This window comes from Dermacentor variabilis, chromosome 8 (assembly GCF_050947875.1).
Source record: "Dermacentor variabilis isolate Ectoservices chromosome 8, ASM5094787v1, whole genome shotgun sequence".
NCBI classification, from domain to species: domain Eukaryota; kingdom Metazoa; phylum Arthropoda; class Arachnida; order Ixodida; family Ixodidae; genus Dermacentor; species Dermacentor variabilis.
In genome coordinates, this window is record NC_134575.1 from 111,053,791 (window position 1) to 111,066,458 (window position 12,668).

Here is a 12,668-nt window from a genome sequence, read left to right on the forward strand (position 1 = left end):
AAGCTTCCTCTTAAGAACTCGAGCGAAGCCCTTAAGGCGCTGAGAGCCGAAACGCGTTTGGACCTGGAACTTTTTCGTCTGTGAAGGGGCGATCGTTCAATTTTTCGAGCATGGTCGCGAGCGCTTTTTTTGCCACATAGCAGCGGGGACAGTCACAGAAGAGGTGCTCGATCGTCTCCTCGCAGCCACAGTTGTCGCAAGCAGGGTTGTCGCCCATTTAAATGCGGAAGGAATATGCGTTCGTCAACTCCATACCGAGCCACAGGCGGCACAGAGGTGTTGCTTCCGCTTATGGTAACCCTTCTGAAAGGCAGAGTTGCAGAAGTGGATCGCATCCGTGGATACGTGTGTTGGTGAATTCACTGGTGTCCTCACTTAGTCTGCGTAAGCTCGCGTGCGAGGGGTCGAAGCCAAGCGGCCTCATCTGTGCTTCTGTAGTGAGGTTAAGAAGACGCTGCGAAACGGCAACGAGAAAATGGACTGATTGGAAATTTACGCGCAAGGGCATTAAAAAAGGTAAGAGACTTTTGCGGAGACGCGTTGATTTAAAGGGTATATTACCAAATAACATTTTGCATTCTGCTAAAAATTAGGGCCAGGCTACAACGGAGTCTTGTAAGGGATTTCCGTTAAAAAAATGCTTTGCAGCTGAAAAAGAAGTCGGGTTGGCCGAGGAATATCAATTCGTCACTCACTTTGAACAGCGTCATCCAGCATAAGATAAGAGTTTGTGCATTAGACCTGTATCTTTAGACGTGTGCTGATAGTAATACGGTAATAGATTTTCATACGCTTTAATTATTTTGTGATCTCTATATTATGCATAAGCGTTTGTAGGTTGATTTCTGACTTGCCGCTATAGTTTATTTTTCTGTGTTTGTCACTTTTCGTACTTTGCCAACCTTTATGTAAAAACAATCTGACAAGGATGTTTCAGGTATTGAAGTAAGCAATCATCGAAACAAATAAATATTTAGGATACGTAAATGAATGAATAAATAAATAAATAAATAAATAAATAAATAAATAAATAATTGGTGCGAGATCTCTTTAGGGGGAACGGGAATGCATTTCTATATCCTGCAAATTACCATAATCTGCTTTACCTATAACTTTCACGCAGACATCCATAGTCACCTAAGGCAACCACGTACTGGTTCACGTACTGAAGAAAACAATGGCACAACCAAATTACTAAATACATAAGTAAATATATAATAGTGATTTCACCACAAGCGAATTTTTGTTAAACTTTCCTGGTTGCCGCGTGGCCCCACCTGTGGATGTTGGAGCACATCTAGTTAGCGCAGTAGTCTGAACTTTTGTTCACAGGTGTTACCAGCGCTGCGCTTTAAAAGGGGGTCGCTTAAAGCTTTCATTCTCGCAGCTGCCTCCGGCGGTCTGAGGAGGCTGAAGTTCGACCGAGAGCAGATACGTCATGCCGTAGAGAAAATCGACTTTTTGACGCTGCGCTGTGCCCTATCAAATTTAGTCGCTCCTAGCTCGAATAAGCTGCAACACGCCGGCTCCTGTACGTCGGCCAGTGACCGGGCCTCGTCGGAAACAGCGTGGCCGCGCTGCTCTTTCTAGAGGCCAAAGTGTGGTCTCGCGTGGAGACCCAGAATATCTTTGGCAACATTCCTAGAGCAGACAGGCATCGCGGCGTCCATCTTGACGATGAGCGACTGCACGTCCAAAACAGCAGCAAAACTTTTGCGTAGTACATGCTGCTGCGTGTGGTATTTTCTCAGTGCAAAATTCTCTAAGAGCACTCAATAAGCTTATACGCGGGTTTTAACTGTGCCCAGGGAGAAGGAGACAACGGGCGAAAGTTATCCCTGGAGGAAAAGGCAAACGTATTAGGAAGGTATTGGATGGTATTGAAGGGTAATTTTGAGCATAGAGGTTGATTAAGCATTGAAGAAAAATTTTTGAACCACTGGGTTTCGTTGTGCCTCTTTATAGTAGTTATATAATATTTTTGCTATCTTTGCCTGCTGCCGAAAAGAATGGCATGAATTTTATACCTGGCTAAAAACGGGTCGTGTTGTGGATTACGCGCGCCTAAAGTTGGAACTGTGTAGGTTATTTATCAAGTTAAAATAGGTATACAGCAGTTCATGTTCGTCCTATTTTCATGCATTATAAGAAGCGCGAGTGCGTTTCTATGGCCACGTTTCTGGGAAAACTATAGCTACCGGGTGCGTTGTTATATCGTGGATCATGTTGTAGGTGATTTGTCACCAAAGTTTATACTTGTAAAATTTAGTATTACATTTACAGCACATTAGATATATAAAAGCGTGCCGCAACATCAGAAACGTAGTTTACGCACAGCGTGGGATGTTCGCCCTATGCCCTGGGTGGTGGTGACCTGGGAACATATAGGTAACATGTGGCCGAGTTTCAAGACCCTTATTTAAAATCACTTTCGAGCAACTTCCTTAAGCAAGTGCTTCAACACATTATAAAGCCGCTATCCACAATGTCTCGCATTTGGCTGAGACCTACATTTCACAACCTGCTCTTATTTGGTGCGAAATGAGGTAATTTGAATGGCAAGGGTGGTGAGCGTTTGACGTGTTTGTGTTAAACATGAGTTCTGTAAATAATTACTGAACCATCGTTTCCTGCCTCTTTCTATTCTGTATAGGAGGCATCCCCGTTGTCGTCGGTGAAATAAACGAAGCACGTACGTACTTTGTGAAAATAGGCGGCCAACTATGCGCGATAATTAGGCAATGCTTAAATTGTGTAAATTAGTGCCTTTCAACCAAATTGCTTGTAAAAGCACTCTAGTTTTATATGTGTGTTTTTACAAATCGCGTAGCAAGTTGCCTTTTGCACTGCAAGAACTGTATCATCATTACATGACGTTCCTGTTGCAGAACACTGCGTACGCCAGGCACAAATACCTTTCCTAAATTTTGGTACTTCCCCTACCCACAGCCACTTTATTTTCATGCTGAAAACCTTTATTCCCCTTGCAGTATACAACGACCTTGTGACAAGGCTTAATTCATTGTTAACAAATTATGGCTCGTTGTATGGTTCCCGGACAGGCCGCCATTGGAATCTGAACCTGGCAACGTTTAACGTTAGAACGCTATCTAGTGAGGCGAGTCTAGCAGTATTATTGGAGGAATTAGAGGGTAGTAAATGGGATATAATAGGGCTCAGTGAGGTTAGGAGGACAAAAGAAGCATATACAGTGCTAAAAAGCGGGCATGTACTGTGTTACCGGGGCTTAGCGGAGAGGCGAGAACTAGGAGTCGGATTCCTGATTAATAAGGAAATAGCTGGTAACATACAGGAATTCTATAGCATTAATGAGAGGGTGGCAGGTCTTGTTGTGAAACTTAATAAGAGGTACAAATTGAAGGTGGTACAAGTCTATGCCCCTACATGCAGTCATGATGACCAGGAAGTCGAAGCTTTTATGAAGACGTGGAATCGGCGATGGGTAAAGTCAAAACAAAATACACTATACTGATGGGCGACTTCAATGCCAGGGTAGGCAAGAAGCAGGCTGGAGACAAGTCAGTGGGGGAATATGGCATAGGCTCTAGGAATAGCAGAGGAGAATTATTAGTAGAGTTTGCAGAACAAAATAATATGCCGATAATGAACACCTTTTTCCGCAAGCGGGTTAGTCGAAAGTGGACGTGGAGGAGCCCGAATGGTGAGACTAGAAATGAAATCGACTTCATACTCTGCGCGAACCCTGGCATCATACAAGATGTAGACGTACTCGGCAAGGTACGCTGCAGTGACCATAGGATGGTAAGAACTCGAATTAGCCTAGACTTGAGGAGGGAACGGAAGAAACTGGTACACAAGAAGCCAATCAATGAATTAGCGGTAAGAGGGAAACTAGAGGAATTCCGGATCAAGCTACAGAACAGGTATTCGGCTTTAACTCAGGAAGAGGACCTTAGTGTTGAAGCAATGAACGACTATCTCATGGGAACCATTAAGGAGTGCGCAATAGAAGTCTGTGGTAACTCCGTTAGACAGGAAACCAGTAAGCTATCGCAGGAGACGAAAGATCTGATCAAGAAACGCCAATGTATGAAAGCCTCTAACCCTACAGCTAGAATAGAACTGGCAGAACTTTCTAAGTTAATCAACAAGCGTAAGACAGCGGACATCAGGAACTATAATATGGATAGAATTGAACAGGCTCTCAGGAACGGAGGAAGCCTAAAAACAGTGAAGAAGAAACTAGGAATAGGCAAGAATCAGATGTGTGCGTTAAGAGACAAAGCCGGCAATATCGTTACTAATATGGATGAGATAGTTCAAGTGGCTGAGGAGTTCTATAGAGATTTATACAGTACCAGTGGCACCCACGACGATAGTGGAAGAGAGAATAGCCTAGAGGAATTCGAAATCCCACAGGTAACGCCAGAAGAAGTAAAGAAAGCCTTAGGAGCTATGCAAAGGGGGAAGGCAGCCGGGGAGGATCAGGTAACAGCAGATTTGTTGAAGGATGGTGGTCAGATTGTTCTAGAGAAACTGGCCACCCTGTATACGCAATGCCTCATAACCTCGAGCGTACCGGAATCTTGGAAGAACGCTAACATAATCCTAATCCATAAGAAAGGGGACGCCAAAGACTTGAAAAATTATAGACCGATCAGCTTACTGTCCGTTGCCTACAAAGTATTTACTAAGGTAATCGCAAATAGAATCAGGAACACCTTAGACTTCTGTCAACCAAAGGACCAGGCAGGATTCCGTAAAGGCTACTCAACAATAGACCATATTCACACTATCAATCAAGTGATAGAGAAATGTGCAGAATATAACCAACCGTTATATATAGCTTTCATTGATTACGAGAAAGCGTTTGATTCAGTCGAAACCTCAGCAGTCATGGAGGCATTACGAAATCAGGGTGTAGATGAGCCATATGTAAAGATACTGGAAGATATCTATAGCGGCTCCACAGCCACCGTAGTCCTCCACAAAGAAAGCAACAAAATCCCTATAAAGAAAGGCGTCAGACAGGGAGATACGATATCTCCAATGCTATTCACAGCATGTTTACAGGAGGTATTCAGAGGCCTGGAGTGGGAAGAATTGGGGATAAAAGTTGATGGAGAATACCTTAGCAACTTGCGATTCGCTGATGATATTGCCTTGCTTAGTAACTCAGGAGACCAATTGCAATGCATGCTCACTGACCTGGAGAGGCAAAGCAGAAGGCTGGCTCTGAAAATTAATCTGCAGAAAACTAAAGTAATGTTTAACAGGCTCGGAAGAGAACAGCACTTTACGATAGGTAGCGAAGCACTGGAAGGGGTAAGGGACTACATCTACTTAGGGCAGGTAGTGACCACGGATCCGGATCATGAGACTGAAATAACCAGAAGAATAAGAATGGGCTGGGGTGCGTTTGGCAGGCATTCTCAAATCATGAACAGCAGGTTGCCACTATCCCTCAAAAGGAAAGTGTATAACAGCTGTGTGTTACCAGTACTCACATATGGGGCAGAAACCTGGAGACTTACGAAAAGGGTTCTGCTGAAATTGAGGACGACGCAACGAGCTATGGAAAGAAGAATGATGGGTGTGACGTTAAGGGATAAGAAAAGAGCAGATTGGGTGAGGCAACAAACGCGAGTTAATGATATCTTAGTTGAAATCAAGAGAAAGAAATGGGCATGGGCAGGACACGTAATGAGGAGGGAAGATAACCGATGGTCATTAAGAGTTACGGACTGGATTCCAAGGGAAGGGATGCGTAGCAGGGGGCGGCAGAAAGTTAGGTGGGCGGATGACATTAAGACGTTTGCAGGGACAACATGGTCACAATTAGTACATGACCGGGGTAGTTGGAGAAGTATGCGAGAGGCCTTTGCCCTGCAGTGGGCGTAACTAGGCTGATGATGATGATGATGTATGGTTCCCAGCACATTTCTGATTCCTTGTTTTTCGTCTCCACACGTTGCGTGTTTCAGGTTTCGCTGCGAATTTTGTATGGTATCCAAGGGGGCTACCTTTTCATTATATTATTTTCCGGACATTTAAACCAGATTCTTGTTTCTGCCTATTGTTTTATTTCTTTTCCTCCCGGGCGTAAGAGACCACTGATTCTGGTTTATGCCTGATATTTCTAGTTGTAATTCGGTTGTATATTTTGTTCTAGTAATTCTTGCCTCTATCAGTTGTATGGCTGATTTATGATATATCTTCTTTCTGTGATTTTCATCTTGTCTTGCTCTGTGCTGTTACCAAAGTTTGGTAGGAGGCTCATACTTTTCAAGTCTTTTGTCACGGCTTTTTATCTCCCCCCCTACATTAAGTTTCCGAAAAAAAAGAAATAAGCTTTCGATTTGATTTGACCAGATTTAATTTTCATTGTCTGAAAGCAACACACGGTCGGTGAGAGACATCGTACTGGAGGGCTCTGCTTTAATTTATATAATATCTACCTTGCGTACACATTCTCGTAAATCTAAGTAAAGAAACCGAAACGTGGCCACCATGGAAGTAAATTCAACCCGTCACCTCGTGTTCTACAGGAAAATTCCATGTACACTGAGCCATCATATGTATAGCGCCGCTGTTTTGTATATTATTTTAGAAAAACACTTGCTTTCCTTCTCTATCGCTGCTAGCTGCCTATAAGGTATCCGAAGAAACGCAAGCCATCCTTAAACCAAACGCTTGCACAACGCCACCTTTTCAATGAGGAGCCTGCTGTGCGCCGAACACAGCAGCCTTTACGTCACGGTTTAACAATTTATTTTGAATTCAGAAAAGAAAAATAATAAAACATGTATTTTGCACAAAACAGATATCATATGACAGGAGAGAATTGTGGGGAAATATGAGCTATCACTAACGTAAGTAACGCTAGCAATAACTAGTGACCTTTCTTGGTAGCTTGCAATCGATAACATCTTTTCCCTTTCCTTCTGCAAGTTCTGCTTCCGAAAGCACAAGGTTCGGAATTCCCCATGGACACATAAATATCTCAGTTATTCCGCGTGTAAAAGACTCAAACAAGAATATTTCTATGTCGCATAGCATCCTATAATTGATATTAGTATCAATAAACATGAATAAAGGTGAATGAGCAAGACAGCAAAGCAAAGGGACCATTCCACCCATGCCGGTGCGGGCGAGCAGCGATTTAGCGTCGCGCATGTGGGGAGGAGGAAACCAGTCTCGAGCACCCTGCGGTAGATGACACAAATGTAATGTCAGTCCCCGGTCGCGTGGCAGCGAAACTGGTCGTCAGCGTCCAGGAAAATAAATTATGGCGTTTTACGTGCCAAAACCGCGATCTCATTATGAGGCACGCCGTAGTGGCGGACGTTGGGAATTTTGACCAGCTGGGGTTCTTTAACGCGCACCTAAATCTAAGCACATGGGTGTTTTCGCTCCCATCGAAATGCGGTCGCCCTGGCCCAGATTCGATCCCGCGACCTCGCCCTTAGCAGCCCAACGCGATGGCCACTAAGCAACCACGGCGGGTCGCGTCCATGAAGCTAACGAGCACGCCGCCTAACGTTGCCCGCTCGCCCAGTCAGTTGCTCACGCACAGTTGTGCAACGAAGCCACGCAGCTAGTTATTTTGTGCCATGTTTATGGCCGCAGCGCTTTGCATGCGTTTTCGATGTCCTTTAGCTCACGGCTGGTGGAAATGAGGCACAAGCGCGCAGCCCCGGCTTCTGAGATCGTGCAGCCCACCGTGTAATATCGGGGCCCGAGGGCCTGGTCAGATTTCACGATGTCTTTAATAGCCTGTCATAGGTGGTGTGTCCAGCACGCCAGTCCGCAGAGCGCGGGAGGTGGCCAAATCGTGACGTTATCTAATCGCAGGAGCGGGGAAAGTTTCTCCTGCTAAGTTATGTTACTGCACCATAAGTGCTTGCAGATTGATTTATTCTAAGTTTAATCTTACTGACTTAGTCACTGAGCTCATGAGTGCTAACGATATTATAAAGCTGAAACTACAAAGAACAAATGACCGCGTAAAGATTCCTTATGTACTTGTTAGCCCTACGCTAGCCATTGGACCTGGAATATTTAATCCCTTCTGACCAACAGGCATACACGACATCATCGAGTCCATTCTCTAGCTCCCTATTTGAACAAACACTTCTCAGTTTTCATTTTTTCCCGCTCACCAGAGTGCAGTGATCGAAATGAGCCTTACCAATTACAAGTAGATTAGGACCTTGTTTATTCTGTCATGTACAGTTTATAAGCGTCATCTGTTCAACTGTATCTTGTACCTAATTTGTATCTAGTTACGCCTGTCTGTCCTGCTTGGGAAATATTTGTATTACATACGTGTAATGAATCAAATAAATATGAAGTGTATTGTTTGGAGTACGGTAACAAAAAACAAGATGACGACAACGAAGAAAACACGACGGGCGCTTGTTCTCTTTGCTTCCTTTTCGTTCTCTCGTTTTGTGCTACCGCATTCATAACAAACCATCACTAACTACCGCTGCTGCGAATTCTATTTTCTGTAAATACAAGGTGTTTGCGATTCTTTCTTCCTCATGAAAAATTCTACATCCCTATTTTTCTTTCTTTCATATTTTTTTAATCTATGTCGTCAATATACATGTACTAGACTTTATTGGACGTTCAGAAGGTAGCAAATTATGCGTGGAAAAATTCATTCATATACACTTTCCCACAAAGCACTATCAATAATTGCCCAGAAAAAGTCCCCTTTCTTAGTTCCTCTTGAAATATTTACAATTTCTATCATTGTTGTGTTGGCTTGTGCAATCAATTAACGTTATCTTATTCGCCTTTACAGAGTTGTGTAAGTAAGGTATAAAGAATATGAAAGCTCGGATTTTTTTCCTAGCATGCTCCAAGCGGGACGCCCTGCAAATGCACAATCCACAATTTCAATCTTGTGCAAGGTAGTATTTTCGTGCCGTAGGAAAGGACATTGAAATTAAAGTGAGCTCACTTGCGATTTATAGCAGAGTTTGACTATGTCGTTTAAAAATTTGACTAAAATCAGAAAATTCTTGGGTTGTATTCTTATTTGTTTATTTATTTTGCATGCAGTCAATCCCTCACGGGATTATAACAGGAACGGCAAGTACATATGGTAGTATTTGCGAACAAAGAATATAAATGCATTATATAATCATAGCGCGTTATTGCAAAGGTTTTGGCTTCGCTAAACAAAACAATTAAGTGCTTCATTACGAAAGCAATATTTTGTTTGGTACTTTTGGTATTTTGGTACAACATCCTAAACGAAGAAGAATCTGAGAAAAGGAAAAACTAAATAAGACAGACAGAAAAAGCCTCCTGAAAACACATGCGACATAATACACCTTATGAACATGATAACCAGGATGCAGTCATGTACCCATCTTTGTCTTCAGCTGAAAACGGCTAGCACTGAGGCGTTGGCGTCAGCGGAAGAGAAATAATCAGTCCATGGCTCAGCGCAAGTCAGCGAAGTAACGTAACTGCGCCGCATGTGAGATCCAATAATACTAATTCAAACGGCTATGCCCCACCTATTTTTTACAACACCACTAGCATACCGCGCTTATTAAGCAAAACTCCTCTGTAATCACGGTCATCCAGTTCACCAACATCGCCACATTTCTGTTGCAGCCGTAATGTGCAGTAAACAGAAATTGGTGCTCGACGAAATTGGCAGTAACGATTGAATATGAAAGCAAAATGCTACAAGCCTATAGACCCATCAGACGATGGTATGTTCAAATCAAAAAGCGTCGACTACGTGCTTTGGCGTCAACTATGCGAAACAGAGGAGGCTCCACAGCGGTGAGAAAGCGAATCGTTTATTCGTAAAGTTACGTGACAGGAACGATAATCCAACAAAGAGCGAGTAAATATATCTGGGAGAAACGAACATGTAATTATCAAAAGTGGAAGTTCAACGGCTCCATGAGCGGTTGGTCGCACTCGCTCAGTTTTCGTTGAGTTCGCGTCGCACTTGACGGAGCAACGCAGCAAGGGTAGCGAAGAGCTTCCAAGCGAATCGGCTCGCGAGAACCGGTATTTTCCTTCGTTTACCGCCTCGTTCTCGCGCGAAACGTCTCCTCGGGCATGCAACAAAATTAGGTCATCTATACCTCCCCTCGATGCAAAAAACCTTTGCTGTGTTCATAACTTCATGTGGCAAAACTTCTGAAATTTTCTTGTTCAAAATTTCGCAGGAATACTCGACAAACGCTTGTCTCGCTAGGAACTCCCACTCGACCTTGTAAAATGTCTAATGAGACATTTTTCCCTACTGAAAAGGCCTCTTTGTTTTATGGCGTACGCAATGATATTGAGGCGCACAGAGGTTGTGTGGTGAGTACATGAGCCTTATGCGCACTAAAGCAAAAATGAGAACGGTATGTTTCACGATACAGGCTTTTCATAAACCTCGGCAATTATTTGTTCAATATGGAAAATCACTTCGTGAAATTTATCCTCAGTGACCAAGCGGAATTCGCACCTGTTCCGAAAACCAGCACTTCCATCACCATTTTATGCTGTTGTCGCAATGATAGCTGCAGTACAATTTTAGAGAGCGGCAAATAGATACACGAGTAGTACGTTGAATATCAATAAGGCCGTTTCTAAAAGAATTGTTTTACTAGGAAGATGGTGCAACTGTGGAGATGGGCTAATATGTACAGGGAATTGCGCACAAATATAGATACGACACATATATCTCTGCGCAACAAGGGCGATTTCATAATCTGACGCCTAATAAACTTTTATTGTTGTGCTCGACCATTTATCTATTTCATTCTGCCAACCGTGGTTGCTTACTGGCAGTGGTGTGGAGCTGCTAGGCACGAGGTCATGGCATGGAATCCCGGCCATGGCGGCCGTATTCCAATGTGGGCGAAATGCGAAAACACCCGTGTACATAGAATTAGGTGCCCGTTAGAGAGCCCCAGGAGGTGCAAATTCTTCCGTAGTTCCCCACTACGGCCTGTCTCATAGTCAGATCATGGATCCGGCACGTAAAACCCCTTATTTTTTTCTATTTCATTCTAATTTACATTCATACTTGTTGTATTATGTGCTATGTTGACTGTTATGTAAAGTAATATGTATTTATTATTTATCGTGATTGCAGAAAAGCGGGAAGGATTGACATTTACATTCCTCTTTGAATCATGTTGTATCACGCCAAAGCGCAGCGTAAGCCTAAGTTACCTTACGGCGAACGCAACAGTGTCGGCTCTGAGTGCTTATGCGAAAGCACGTCTAAAGATACAATATTTCTGTATTAAGGCAACGAAGATTCTCTTGTTCAGTACTATGTCACCTGATCATTATCAAACCTCCACACAATACGTCAATGAGATATTTTTTGCATAAATTACAGATGTGTAAACAACCTCGTTAAGGACAGATAAGGGCTCATAAGGTTGGGATCGATTGCGATAAGGTCGATAACGGCCGATAAGCGTTGATAAGACTCGGATCGAGTAAGATAAGGCAGATAACAACCGTCAAGGGATGGATCATAATGGTCACGTGGAGTCTGATAACGTATATACAGGTCGATTAAAATTTGATAAGATTGATAATAGTATTCGCTGCCTGGAGATGAGCAAGTGGCACAATGCTTACGTCTGCATTGACAACTCCAGTGGAGTTCCTGCATATTTTTTTCAACTTATGCTTGGGCGTACGCCTGCACAAACGGCCCAGAATGATGTGTTTGCACTACGTTTTGTATGTCCTACTACACATTAACTAAATGACGAACTTTTCACACCCGTTTGAATACTTTGACGGAATTACAAGTCTTAACGCGCCTCTCATTGCTGCAGACAATTGACACTAACTGGAAAGGCTTTGAAACGAGGCTTTCTTGATTATTACCGATATGCAGCCATGGTTTTTGAATGAAGTTAAGCGAAATAAGGTTCCTGCCCCTTGTTAGTACACTCTACGTTCGTCCGAGGTAGAGCACCTCACATTGCTGTGCCGGACGCTCGGATGTGGTGTATATGCTGAGCGATGGAAAAAGAAAGAGCACCGAATCGAAGTGCTTTCTGAGCGCTTGCATTGAGTGACCGAGGCGCCTTGAGCACAGAATACCTCAGTGTTGCTTTTTTTGTTTGTTTTCTGAGGGACAACCGAGATAATGATATCACCTCTGCAATGCATAAAGAATCAATAGATATCAGAGCGCAGCCCTTATACGCCCCTTCCTACGGCGCACGAGCAAAGCGAAGGATGAAAGAGCAAACCCGGACCTCAGCGGGAGATGCAAGACGGCGAAAGCAAAAAAAAGAGCGCCACGAAGAAAGCAGAGGAGGAGGGCATGGCGAAAGCGCGAGAAGAAAAGCGTAGTGCCGCGCAATGTGGGCTCAGCGGTGACGTTCGCTATGAGATGACCTCAGAATAGCGCACGTCGTGTGTTGACCGATGACGCCACCTGTATCATGTATAAAAACAGGTTCCTAAATCAGCGAGGTCTGTCTGCCGTGGCTACGGTGAATGGCGCTCTCGCGTCACCCCTCGCGCTGCCTCCCACAATCTCCTGATTAGCGAGGCATTCGCGCCACACTTCGCTGTGTTTGCAATGTGCCGCACGAGACAGATTGTCCGCGCCAACTAATATATCGCGAAAAGAAACACGTATAGAGCTAGGCTCAAATGTCGCATTAAAAAGTATCGTAATC

The 12,668-nt window shown here is 43.7% G+C and overlaps 1 long non-coding RNA gene across 1 annotated transcript; it reads left to right on the plus strand.

Annotated features, from left to right (window-relative positions):
- Positions 1–289: 289 nt before the first annotated feature.
- LOC142591234 (uncharacterized) lies at positions 290–10,323 on the plus strand. The gene is made up of 3 exons (XR_012830406.1): positions 290–516; positions 2,654–2,692; positions 10,188–10,323. It is a non-coding gene; the product is annotated as an uncharacterized LOC142591234 (long non-coding RNA).
- The last annotated feature ends 2,345 nt before the right edge of the window (positions 10,324–12,668 follow it).